Source organism: Callospermophilus lateralis, unplaced genomic scaffold (assembly GCF_048772815.1).
Source record: "Callospermophilus lateralis isolate mCalLat2 unplaced genomic scaffold, mCalLat2.hap1 Scaffold_730, whole genome shotgun sequence".
NCBI classification, from domain to species: Eukaryota; Metazoa; Chordata; class Mammalia; order Rodentia; family Sciuridae; genus Callospermophilus; species Callospermophilus lateralis.
Window position 1 is genome coordinate 544,633 of NW_027515347.1, and position 13,783 is coordinate 558,415.

Below are 13,783 nucleotides of genomic sequence, written 5' to 3' on the forward strand. Positions count from 1 at the left end.
TAAAATGAAATGTTCTACTTACTATATTAGTACCTAATATACTATGCTACAGAGTGGAAACTAATGGACAAATGCCTATTTTAAAGTTCCTCTATGATAAGATGAAGACATCCTAAATCAACCCATTCTTTCTAACAGGAATTTTCTTTGATCTTTTTGTTGTTGATTTCTACACTGGGCAGTAGAAGGGCAAAGGAGATGCATGGGATGGAAAGTACAGGTCCATCAAAAGAGGTGTGCAGTTATAGGAAAGCCAGGAGAGAAGGTCAAAATCCGATCCTGCAACTTAGGTCAAACTGGAAGGTGTGGGCCTTCTCAATTCAGTGGGCAAGTTCATTTTACTCTTCAGAAGTGTGTTAACTAATAGGAGGTAAAAATGGAGGAGGTCTAGGTAAACAAGCTGGGGAATCCTGGTAGTATGTACATTTATATGACTGAGCCTAGAAGGACTGACTCTATCTCCTTATCTTTATAGTAGTCTGTCTGGCAGATAAGGTCTAATATGCTCCTCTCCAGAGTCTGGTTTGGCTATAGTGGAGAATATGGCTTAGTTTCCATGTTACCTTGAAGTCCTTTACAGAGATGCAAGGCTTAACAATAAAAGGCTTCTTCAGTACATTGAGAAAGAACCCTGGACATTTTTTAGCAACTTTACATTAATATTAGGTAGATACTCAATCCCCTTTCACCTCTTATCCACTTTCTCCTTGGCACACTATCTATCAGACAAAGAATAATTCTGAGTACAGGGGGAAAATACATGGGGGCTCACTGCATAAGACCTTCTACCACATTGGCACAAATTTCAATTGATTGCTGAATCAAAACAATTTCTCATATCCAGTCATGGCAGAGTGGAAATGTGATTTCTAGTATTCTATGCATTTATAAAATTACAATGTAACCAAAGAAAACCCTTATCCTTATTACTAGAAACAGTGGGGGCTATTGTCATTTGCTGATGAGGGGTGGGTTGAAAAGGAGGCGATGAGTTTGATCTTGAACACATTTTAACTGGGGTGCTACTATGAAGCCTGGTAAGAAGTTCAGGTGAAAATGAGCTGTGGAGAAAGTACAGACTGGAGCTCTGGACTCTGAAATCCTGTCAAAGAGGTATATGAGCCACCCTGTCTGTGGCAGAAGTAGAGAGAGTAGAATTGAGGTTACCAGGAGATCTGGAAAGACAGAAAAGAATAATGGAGGAGGATATCTAAGGATTCTCAAGGCCAAGAACAGACATTTGTTAAGTGTCTACTATTTGCCAAAAATTCTGTAAAATGTTTTATGTAAGATACTGAATTTAAGCCTATTTCACAGATGGAAAAATTGTGGCTAAAAGAGGTAAAGAAACATGTCTAAGCCTGCATAATTCTGGTAAGTGGGATTCAAATTCAATCCAAATGATTTACTTTAACAACATTGTGGGTAATATGGAAGGTGTGTAGAATTTAAATGGGGTTATAAACTAGAATTACAGATTTTATGAGAAATGGGTATAGCTGTAACAATGAAACTTTGAGAAGTTTTCCTGACAACACACTGTATTTAAAATGAATATAGTCAGTCATCCTTGGTATATATGAGGGATTGGTTGTAGGACCCTGGCAGATACCAAAATTCATAGATGGTCAATCTCTTACTTAAAGTGGAGAATTTGTATGTGTCTTCCTGTGTGCTTTAAATTCTCTCTAGATTACTTACAATACCAAATAAAATGTAAACATTATGCAATTAGATGTTATGCTGAATTGTTTAGGAAATATGATGAAAAAATATGCTGTACATATTCAATACAGATACAATTTCTTCCCTTTACATTTTTAATGTACCACTGATTGAATCTGCAGATATGGAATTGAAGAAAATGGAAGGCCAACTTTTTAAATTTTGGATAAAGTGTAAAGTGTAAACAATAATACGATTCATGAATATCTGACACTGATTTGAAGGTGGTGTGTGGTACACTTCAAAGAGACTCAGAATGACAGTTTCGAGTTCCGTGCCTCTAATTTTACTATGAAACCTTGGGCAAATCCCTTAACTCCTGGTATTTATTTTCCTCATCTGAAAAATATAATTTGATTACGTACTTTTTAAGGTTTGTCTTCTGTCCAAGCTTTACTCTTTCAGTGATTAAATACCAGCACACTCATACTATGTAATTATTTGTTTTTATGAAGTTTGCTTTTTATCATTTTAGGTGGGCTATAAAATTCTTAAGGTTGGGGGTAGATTATACTAAATACAAAATAAGCTGTATAGAGGAAAAAAACCCTCCTGAGTTCAGAAGATGAGGGTTTCTGAGGTCCATAAACTGATGATACTGATGCCAGAGGCTTTCAGTAATCTCTGTAAATTGGAGGTGATATCTTATGCTGTGAGAAAGAAAAATGTTGGGAATAATTACTGGTAGGATGAAAGATGTGAAAAACAACAAAACAAAATTAGAGCTGCTGTGAGTTTCAATGACTCTGTAGTAGCAAAAATTAGCAGTGCCCTGTGGTTGTTTACAGCAATAATGAATAATTTGGGTGTGAAAGCAGAGAATTCAGGTGTTACCCAAGGAGATAAGATCTTTTAGGGAATCCTGGCATTATTGTTAAAATGGCTAACTCTGGGACTGATGCTATTTAGGTGGCAAGTGAGGTTATAATGGGACTGAGGAATAAACTGAGGGATCAGGAAAGAGAGAAGAGATCCCAGGTCATAGTATCAGAAATGTTTAGTCAAGTTGATTGACAAAAATGCTGCAGCTAAAGAGGTGACTTGGAAGATGATATCACAAAGGTGGGGGTTGAAGTGGTTTGGATATAACAGCAATAAGAGTAAAGGAGTTTGGGATGTATATCATTATGATATACATAAGATTATTTGTTTAAGCTACTGTGATGGAACCGAAGATGGAGAGCTGAAGGCTATTAACTGGTGCTTAAGGAAGGTGGGGAAAGAGATCTAGAGATTGGGAGACACTTGAAAACAAATCTTATGTATAATGAAAATTAAAAACAACATAGATGGAAGAAGCAGGAATCTGAGAAGGAAGTGGTTGGAGAGACCCAGGGAGGTCTACTCTTACTGTTGGGAGTAAAAGAATCAGCCAACTCAAGAGTTTTAGAGAGAAAGGTGAAATGAAGATGGTGTGTGTATCTGCCTCTATTTCAGCAAGAGAACAAGAGAAGGGAGGAGAGAAAGAAGGATAAGGTGAAAGGAGGAGGCAAAAAAATAAAAAGAGACAGTATACTCTTGCTAGAACTCCTCCCCATATGGGAAGTGCAAGAGCTTCTGAAGTACTTGATTATACACAAGGGTAAAGCAAAACAAAACAGCAATGGCAAAAAACAAACCAGAAGAAAAAGCTGAACACAGTGAGAACTTAGAAAATGAACAATCTCTAGAAGGAAATATGTTTTGGGTGTGAGACTCCTAAAGTCAAGGTGTGCTTTTTGACTTGGATACATTTCATGTCCTCAACATTCATTTTGAATCCATTTCAAGAATTCCCTAAGTTCATCAATCTTGGTCTTAGCATTTAAATTCAACCACAGTTTTATAGTGCTAGAACTATTTTTGCATATCAGATTTATTCAAATCTACTGATATTTTTCTTCTTATCTTCTGAGATTGCCAATTATACTTTAAACAGCTAATACTTTAACTTTGACAATATCTTTATATTTTATAGCAAGTATTATGAATCTCATGCAATTATTGTGAAAAGATTCAAATGGTGAATTATATAAAGTCCAGTCTGTGTAGACAGTATGTATATATAATATAATGAAATATTTGTACAGTAATATATAGTATAAAACACTTTCACTAATGGCTATCATTTAATCCTTAATAATACCAACTATGAGGCAGGCATCAGTATTACATGCTTTCCACAGACAGGGAAACTGAAACTCACTATGTCATCCCTCTGGTTAAAAAAAAAATGGGATGGAGTTAAGGATTGCTCTCAGATCTACGCTCATTGCACAATAACCCATTACTTCTGCTGACTTGCACCCTGTCTTGTTTCAAAAGGATTTGAGATGGCTTACATCTGATTCTCTTTCGTTTACATAGCTGAAATAATAAACTGCAGATAAAATTATGTGTTTATTTAATTATTATCTCTGCGAGTGAATTTAAAACTTATGTTAACATAAGTTTTAAACACATAAAATTTAAAAATTAATTTGAATCTACCATTGGTTCTAACTACATCTGAATATTTGATCTTTAGGCATTTACCTTTTGGCCACACCTGAATTCTGAAGTTAAATAATTCAAGGGTAGAATAGGAAAATTGAGTACTGTGATCAAATTAAGTCATCTTCTGTGAAAGATAACTGAATCACTGACCTAGGCTATTAAAAGAAAAAAATGACATCATTAGAAGAAAAATGATACCATAAAAAGGTATATTAATAGATCTGGCTCTAAGATTTATTATTAAAAATTTCTCCTAAAATCTAAAGTTCAATTTGAGAAATCTGTCAGTTTAACCCTCAGTGTTGTCAAGATTCTGGCTGTAGGATGCATGAGTGGAGCTGGACAGATAATGTTCCAGGCTTTTTCTACATAGTGGGCACATTCTATAGACTTGTACCCTCTTTTCCTCTTCTCTTGATCCTCCCTCCTCCTCCAGGGACCCCTGCCCCCTGTATCTCTTGGAGTCATCTTGCTGTCACAAGTGATTGTACAGGCACTGCAACAGCACAGGAAAATCATATCATGATGAATGTCAAAATGGCTTGTGATGTTGCTAATTCTATTCAGGTTAAATGATATGAAGATAATATACTGTTATCAGATTTAAAATAAAGGTTTAGTTAGTCCAGAATGAGAAGAAAATTGCATTGATTTATAAAAATCAAGTGGTTATTAATGGAAAAACAAAAAAGTATGAGAAACTGTCACAGCCAAGATAAGAGGAGTCTGAGACATGAAGAGTACAGTTAAGTAATGTTGTATTCTAAATGAAATTCTTGAGTACAGAAAAGATATGAAATAAAAATTAGAGGGTTATGAATGAATATGCACTTTTGTTGATAGCAAAAATAGCTTATTAATGTATATAAGCTACTAACACTAGAGGAAAAGCAGGTTCAAGGTACACAGGAACTCTATATTTTTGCCACTTTCCTGGAAATCTAAAACTATTCTCAAATTAAAAGTTCATTACAAAACAATAACATAACCATGGAAGTTTATCCTAGGCAGCTTGTTAAAACATTAGTTGTCAGACATCTGCTAGCAAATGCCTTATTTACCTCAAGAGCTCCCCAAAGTTTTACAGTGTTGGGAAGACCTAAAAAAAGCTTTCTTGACAGAAAGGCACACTCTTTTAAAGGTTCAGGTCAGTTGCAAGTAATGATACAATATTTTGTCAATAATTAAAATGCTGTAAGTACATTTATAAGAATCTTTTCCAATAGCAACAGTTGTTCATAGTAACTTTTTCCTGAACTTGTACCCCCAGAAGGTTAGCATTCAGGAAGCTCAGCTGCTGTCTAACAAACTTAATTAATAAAAAAGTCATTTCCGAGCTGTAACTATGAGTAACAGCACTTCAAGTGTGCTAGCAAGCCTACAAGTTAATCAAAATGCTAATACAGTACAAATTAAAGTTGTGATTAACATTTCACAATAGCTGCTTAAGTGAATTGATCACACAAATTGGTTAAGCATTACTCATTTCTACAGCCCCAACCGGGAAAAGGGTTTTTATGTGGGGATGCAGAGAGGAGCTTCGGGGAGAATGATCCTTCATAATAGCATCATATCCTCAATACACCATCATTGAATTGTCATACAAAAGCTTACAGGTAAAGTCACCCATGAGAAAATAGCCTCCCAAATTATATTATAGTCCTTGAAGGGAGATTGCTTGTAAATCCACAAGAGTAATTAAAGGTGTTTAACACTGCAAAATACACACATTTGTGTTAGTTTTGGACATGCTAAGTACACCAGCTCAGTGCTGCTTCCGTAGTGGGGAATGGTGCTTTCTTTTAAGGGGTGTTCTGGTCATTATCCTTTGGAGTTAAACTGTACCTTTGACTATCCAGGATGACTTTTCTCCACCACTGTGTGAATCTTTGTAAGAGTAAATCATTCAAGAGTAATCTCATTTCTTAAAACTATTTGCTTTTAAATACCCATTAATAAAACGTCATCAGGTTTTTATGGCAAGATCTTAGCTTCCGGAAATCTGGCCAGGAGAGCAGCCAGATTAGAGTTTACTCTGCTCTTTATGAATTTGATAACACTACACAAATATTTATAACAGAGACTACATTTATTGGTAGACAATTCAGATTTGGTAGAAAATCTTAAAATAAGTGAGAATCTATATACATAGAATAAATCTACCCTTTCCAAATTTTTCTTATGAAAAAACTAGAAAGGAAAAACTGAAATATTTATTTTATTCTGAAACTGATATCTACTATATGCCAAGCACTGTGCCAAAGTCATCTTAATAGTGATGCTACAGGTATTGAAAAGTTTCCAGCACATCTTAGGTGACACAAAACCGCCAAATATATGTTCAAACTATTGATATTCTTTGAAACATGTCATGATAGACATGTTATTGACTGATAATCTACATTTTTAGCAGAATGATTTGAAGAAGCTTTCTAAAGCCTGTTGTGCTACACTAACCTTTGTTTTCATTTGGTTTAATTATAAACATTTAAAAATTTCAAAGAATTTTACTAAGAGTAGTACTGAAGATTGCCTGTCATTTGCTGTATCAAAACATTTCTTGCAAGTATTGGATTAAGGATTTGACTAAGGACTTCTTTTGTTAAATTTGATACTACCTTAGGACTATTTTCACTGATAACTGCATTTGACTCTGCAATTCTAAAACTGACATTCTTCAATACACTGCCAATCCACTGGGCCTATGCTTAGTGCACACATAGGCAAATATTCCTAAAAGGTTACCTGAGCCCTGCTCCACAGCAGTTCCACTTCCTGCCATCATCAGATATTTCTGTGCTTCTTAATCTACTATACATGGGAAGCATTTGTCAATGAGACATAGACCTCTCTTAAAATATCATCAATTAAAAGGCCTTTTTTGAGTTTACCCATCTTTTGTTGTTGTTGTTGTTGTTGTTGTTGTTGTTGTTTTGGTGCTGCTGGGGACCAAACCCAGGGCTGGGAAACTGTTTCTGTGTCCTTTACTTTCCTCTTCTCCGACTCTGATATGTGTACATACATGTGCACACACATATATCTTATGCATCTCTATAATTATAGAGAGTACAGAAAAATATAATATTGGCTATGTGAAATGTAATATATTTTTAATTTATTAGATGTTGTTATATGAATAAGAATGTCAAAGTACTATTTTGAAATTTAGATTAAAAAAAAAACCCTGCCAATAAACTTTAAAAGATCTATTTTGCAAATTTCAGAAGGCTCTCTATAAAATAAAGAGAATAAAAATTTTTTAATGTTAAGTCACTATGACAGCGTAAGGATATAGAAAACCTACTAACCATGAGAATCCTAAGATTTATTGAGTTCCCAACTTATTGTTTTACTTTATGACAATTAATAATGCTTCATGCTTGTAAGATATTGTTTTAACTCAGACATCAGGGGTTAAGTGATCTTCCTAAGGTTTCATAGTAAAATGACAGCAGAGGAAAATTATAGAGGTGGTGTACGAAGTCCCATCCATAAAGGACAGGATCAGGTTGCTGTCCCATGAATGCAGTATATAATTTTCAATCGCTAGGAGGGCTGAATCTTGGAAAACTGCTGAGCCAATACTTTCTATGACTAAGAGTACCCATGTATCTAAATGAGAACAAAGGCACAAAATTAGAACTATCAATCAGTCTTTACAGAAAATTTTAATCTGAGACAATTTGAGAAGCAAAATAAAAATGAGAGCAAGGCAGTTTAACCAATAGGATAAAACAAACATCTATGATTCTATAGTTATGTAACTAAATAAAGTAATAAATGTGAAAGAAATTTTTGCAACTTTATAGTGCAACTTCAGGAATGACAGAAATAGAAAATCCCAATAGTGGGATTAATGCAGATCTTAAAAAATTCCAGTCATATATTTTAGCTGTTCCAATTTTATAAAATACATTATTCACTAAAATAGCACTTGTTTAAAAAATGTCTCAAACTAGAGTATTAACTTTTCCTTTTGATTTTGTTTAATATAAGACAGCAGAATGCATTACAATGCTCCACCATGTTGGCTTAGGAAAGGACTTCCTCAATAAGATTCCTAAAGCACAAGAAATAAAATAAAGAATCAATTAATAAATCAATAAAAAGTTTCTTCACAGCAAAGGAAACAATCAAGAATGTGAACAGAGAGGCTACAATATGGAAGAAAATCTTTGCCACCAGCATCTCAGACAGAGATTGATCTTCAGGATATATACAGAAATCAACAAATTTAACCAAATAAATAAGTAAATAACAACAACAACAACAAAAACAAATAACCCAAATGACAAATGAGTTAAGGAACTAAACAGGCACTATTCAGAAGAAAAAATATGAATGGTCAAAAAATATATGAAAAAATGTTCAACATCTCTAGCAATTAGAGAAACACAAATCAAAGCTACACTAAAATTCCATCTCACCCCAGTCAGAATGGCAGAGGTTCATTTATACATTGTTGGTGGGAGAGCAAATTGGTGAAAATACTCAGAAAGCAGTCTGGAGATTCCTTAGAACACTTGGTTGTACATTCTGTGTCGAAGGAACTGCTGAGCTAGAGTCAACACTATAAATACAGAGATTTAATAAATTATGGTATAAATGTGTATTAAGAATTGTAATGCAAAAAATTATGATTGTATTGCACTGTTATTCCACTCCTTTCTTTATATCCAAAGGACTTAAAATCAGCATAGTACAGTGACACAGCTACTTCAATGTTTATAGCAGCTCAATTCAAAATAGCTATGATACCAACCTAGGTGCCCTTGAAGAGATGAATGGATGAAAAAATTGTGGTATATACACACTATGGAATATTACTTAGTCATAAAGAAGAATGAAATTATGGCATTTGCTTGTAAGTAAATGGAACTAAAGAATATCATGCTAAATTAAATAAGTCAGTCACAAAAATCCAAAGGCAGAATGCTCTTTCTGATACGTGGATGATAAGTCACAACAAACAGAAGGGATTTGAAATTCACTGGACTAGACAAAGGGAAATGAAGCAAAGGGAGGGGGTGACTGCAATAGGAAAGACAGTAGAATGAATATGGAATATCATTCCTATCCTCATATATAAATAAATGACCAGTGTAACACTACATCATGTACAACCACAGTAACAGTATCGTAATTGTAACAAGTTACAACTTATTCTATGTATGTATAATATTTCAAAGTATACTCTACTGTCATGTAAAAAAATAATAATGATAAAAAAGAAAAAAACCCTTTCTTTTTCATAATGTTATAGCTGAAATCAAAGAATTCTAAAATTTCAGAAATGATGGGGACTTTAGAAATGATTTAATACAATTTTTTAGGAAAAAGTTCCAGAGAAGTTGTGACATTCCTTGTGTCACACAATAAATTGGTAGTGGGGGTAGAACAAAAACCTGATTTTCTTTCTTTAACAAACTGTGGAAAAATTTGGAAGCCTCTGATTGATTTCATGTAATGAAATCATTATGTTTTCTTTGGAGTTTTATTTAGTTAAATTAAGTTTGCCCTGTTCCTACATTTATTCAAGGATTACTGACAACAACAGAAAAAATCCCTCAACAATGAGAACCAGAATAAATGTGTGCAATCACAGTTCATCTATTTCATCAAGGAATAAAGCTCCAGTGAAGTTGTGAAACTTGCCATCATAAAGTATGAAAAAGTGTCTACCTATTCTGGATCACAGTCTCCTTTTCCAGCTTCCACTTTCCAGTAATGTAGACTTTATTGCAATCTGAGACACATTATGCTGTTTTATAAGCATATAAAATAAAATTAAATGTTTAACTGAAAAAAAGTAAGAAACTAACTACCCAGAACAATCTTCAGATTCAATATAATCCCTAACACATGCCAATAGCATTTTTCTTAGAGATTGAAAAAATCTAAATTATTAAGGAACCATGAAGAACCAAAAAACCAAAGAAATCTTGAGAAAAAATACAGTTAAGGGCATTCTACTTCTTGACTACAAATTATAGTACAAAGCTTCAATAATTAAGATAGTATGGTGCTGGCACCAACATATACACATAGACTAACAGAACAGAATAGAGTCTGGAAATAAACAAACATCCTGTCACTAATCTAACAAGAATACCAAGAAGGAAAAGGATAGGTTTCAATAAATGATGTTGAGAAAACTGAACATCTACGTTTAACAGAATGAAACTGGAACCTTGTCTTAAACCATATGCAAAAATCATCTCGAAATTTATTAAAAACTTAGATGTAAGATCTGAAACCATAAAACTCCTAGAGGAAAACAGGGAAAAAGATCTTGACACTGGTCTTAGCAATGAGTTTTTGAATATGTTCCCAAGAACACAGGAAAAAATGGTGCAAATAAACAAATAGGGGTGCACCAAAGCTACAAACCTTCTACACAGAAAAGGAAGCCATCAATGAATTTTAAAAATAACATATGTAATAGGAGAAAATACTTACAGATGTTAGTAAGGTGTTAATATCCAAAACCTATAAGGAACTTATATAGCCCAAGAACAAAAAGGCTAAAAATTCTATTATAGAAAAAAAAGGTGGAGGGACAAATGAGGCCAATAGATATCATTCTGTTGAAATACAGAATGGCTAACAGACATGAAAAGGTGCTTACTTTCACCAATCATTGGGGGAATGCAGATCAAAATCCCAGTGAGGGCTGGGGTTGTGGCTCAGTGGTAGAGCACAGGTCAAGCATGTGAGAGGCCCTGGGTTTGATCCTCAGCATCACATAAAAATAAATAAAGAAAATAAAGGTATTGTATCCAACAACAGCTAATAAATAAATATTTTTTTAAAAAATCACAATGAGTCAACACCCCACATCTGTTAGAATGAATATTACTAAAACAATGAAGGTATTGGCAAGGATGTGGAGAAAAGGAAACTGCTACACACTGCTGGTAGAAATGTAGTTGGGGAAGCCATTATGGAAAATACACATGAACAGCTTTAAAAAATTACACATGGAAAACATCATCATCATCATAGGAATTCTACTTTTGAATACATATCCAAAAGAAATGATATCAATGTCTCAAAGACATGTACACTTCTGTGTTTATTACATCATTGATTAGAAAAGCCAAGATAAAGAAACAGTCTAAGTGACCCAAGAGGGATGAAAAAAGAAACTGAAACACAATGGGAGATCTTTCAGCTTTACAAAAGAAGAAAATCTTGCCATTTGCAATACTATACTTTGTGTTAAGAGAAATAAGCTGAAAACAACAAAACACTGAATAATTTCACTAACAGGTGCAATAATAAAAAGTCAAATTCATAGAAGCAGATTAAAATAATAGTTAAGAGGGGTGAGAGTGGGGGATATGAGGAGATATTGCTTAAAGGATACAAAGTTTCATTTATGTAGAACTAGTTCTAGACATCTAAGGTACAGAAGGGTGTCTGTATTTAATAATATCGTATTAATAGATTTGAAATTTGCTAACTAGATATTAAATGTTCCCACTGCAAAAATATGTGATTATCTGAAGTGATGGATATCTAGCTATCTTCATTCTATCAATTATTTTATAATGTATATGTATATTTAAGTATCACATTGAACACCTCAAATATAAATCATTTCTATTAAAAATAAAATAGTATTGGGAAAAATTTACTAAATATGTTTTAAAAAATTAAAAATCAATACTTATTTGATTCTGGTGTTATTTGACATTAATTGATAATATCAATATTTGGAGGAATGTAGCATAAATTATGTCTATATTTCCTGTGTATAATCAAAGTGTTTTAAAGCATTAGCATTTCATTCATATCCAAAGAATTATTATGAATCATTATATACCTAACAAGTACAGCTAAGAATTAATTACCTCATAAAAGAAGTACCCATGAATTATAGATATGAGGATGTGTGAGCACTATATACATGAGAAATTCACGTAGAAGACTCCAAAGTTGATATCAATTTTTTTTTGCAACAAATTATTCTAGTACTGATCTGGAAAATTCACTGAGAGTATAACAAAGCTATTCACCAGGGTATGCCAGAATATTTGGACCTGGCTAGTTTAGAGACATTAACTATCTTTTCTAATTGAATATAATAAGCACACAATATGTTCAACATACCTTTGAGGAGGGATACTTGTTGAAGACTCTGAAAATAGCTAATTCAGCTGCAACAGTTTTTCCTGATCTAGTGTGTGCTCCAACTAGGACACTACAGTCTGTGTGATACAGTGTATGAAATATTTGTGTCTGCACAGGGTTAAAGTGGCTGAAGTTGTACAGGGCTTCATATGCTTTACATCCTAAAGCCATAATTGGCAAAGGCTAAAGATCCAGTAATTCTGAAAAGATCCAACAGTTACTTCTATACAATAACTGAAAAAACATGCATAATACTGAATACGGTATTATAAAGAATAACATTTCCTAATTATCTCTAGAGAAGAACATATTTAATATAAGTTCTTATACACCAGTGACACATCTTATTCAGTCACTACATTTAACATAACTGATAACAGAACACTTTTATTGAAGAATCCCCTATAAACCAACTATATATTTCTCTTCCAAAAAGGGAAATAACTTGAATAAAAGTACATGACAATATGTATGTTATGGTACAAAAATAAATCTGCCATAATTTGTAAAACAATGAAAACCTCAGACTCAGCAACTTAGTGATATCCTATCTCTCAAAATAATAATAATAATAAAAAGACTGGGGATGTGCTTCAGTGGTTAAGTGCCCTTTGGGTTCAATCCTGGGTACCTTGTCCCTAAAGGAAAAAAAAAACAAAACAAAATAAAAAGATGACTTTAAGAAGTTATCTTTGTCCCACCCATTGCTCTACTCTATTACAAGGATAGCTGAGAGCTAACTTCATACTCTCTGTGTCTGATTATGATTGTTTAAATTTTCCATAGCTCTGGAAATCCAGGAAGGAGGAAGACATTGCATGATAAGGCATGCAATGTTAATCAAACATATTTTTTAAAATAAAAGACTAAAAATTAAACATTGTACAATGTCAAATGCACAGTTATTGACAATGTTAAATTAAGATGATCTATTACAGTGATTTTACCTAAATGGTATGTTTATACAATATCAGCTAATTATATAAATAGGTTGATATGTATTTGGTTGCTTAAGAAAGAAATTATTAAATTGGCATTAACATATAATGCTAATATATGTGAAATTAAGTACTTTAATGAAAGAAAGAAACCTAGCAATGATATTGGAAGCATATATTTTAAGTTAAAACATCATCACTTCCACATATTTTGAACTTATGAGATTCTAGATATCACATAAACACATTTGATGAAATAAGACCAGAAAGACCTTCTGCAATAAGTAGATTACTAGATTATACAGTCTCAATATCATTCTATTTTGATAAAATATTTTGGTTTTGCTATGCCAAGATATCAAAGAGAAATTGAGATGTAGTATAAAGAATCTCTCAATGAATAATATGAATAAGGTGTACATTTGACAAAATGAAAGATTATAAAGTCATATTTAGGTCTCCATTCACTTCTGAAAGGACTGTCAAATAGCATGCTATTTAAAGTAGTC

General features: G+C 33.2%; 1 protein-coding gene across 1 annotated transcript in view; it reads right to left on the reverse strand.

The window, feature by feature from the left end:
• The window catches only part of LOC143387541 (uncharacterized), a 46,913-nt gene that overhangs the window by 16,826 nt on the left and 16,304 nt on the right, over positions 1 to 13,783 (reverse strand). Inside the window, exon 10 of the mRNA XM_077108435.1 lies at positions 12,316 to 12,974. The gene's annotated coding sequence lies outside the window, so the exon portion shown is untranslated. The remainder of the gene's footprint in view (positions 1 to 12,315; positions 12,975 to 13,783) is intronic.